Source organism: Eimeria mitis, genomic scaffold (assembly GCF_000499745.2).
Source record: "Eimeria mitis Houghton genomic scaffold, Emh_scaff4900, whole genome shotgun sequence".
Classification (NCBI taxonomy): Eukaryota; Apicomplexa; class Conoidasida; order Eucoccidiorida; family Eimeriidae; genus Eimeria; species Eimeria mitis.
The window spans coordinates 182-871 of record NW_013573202.1 but is presented as its reverse complement, the minus strand read 5'-3'; positions in this window follow the sequence as shown (position 1 = coordinate 871).

Here is a 690-nt window from a genome sequence, read left to right as displayed (position 1 = left end):
ACTCGGGGCTGAGGCCAACGCATGCAAGAGCAGCAGCAGCAGCAGCAGCAACAGCAGCAGCAGCAGCAGCAGCTGCCGGCGTTGAGCGTATTTCCATCGCCTTTATAGTTTTTCTTTATTATTTTTATTATTATTTATTATTATTATTATTATTAATTGAATTGTTTAGCAGAAGAAGGACAAACCCTTCGTATGTGTATATACACCGCAAGAGCATCTGCAGCAGCTGAGTTGTGTTGCAGCAGTTTCTGTTGTTTTCAGGTGTATATACACCTCAACCACAACAGCAACAAAAAACAACAATAAACCTCTACATAATGCCTCAGCAGCCAACCCCAATACCCCTCGTTCTTCCTACACCCCAATGCTCTAGGGTTTAGGGTTTAGGGTTTAGGGTTTAGGGTTGAGGGTTTAGGCGATGGAGGGTCCTCTGCGTCTGCGGCTTGAGGTTCTAGGCATCTGGGGTGTATCCTCAGCTCAGCCGTTTTATATAAAATTTTTGTGGCGGGGAGAGAAGCAAAAAACCCCCCTGCTGCGGCCCTTTCCGCAGCCGCTGCAGCAGCAGCAGCAGCAGCAGCAGCAGCAGCAGCAGCAGCAGCTGCAGGCAGAGTTTCTGCTGCCGTATCATGCTGCTACTGACGGCAGCACGCTGCTGCTGCGGCTCTGGAGAAGCAGCCTATTAAAAAAAAA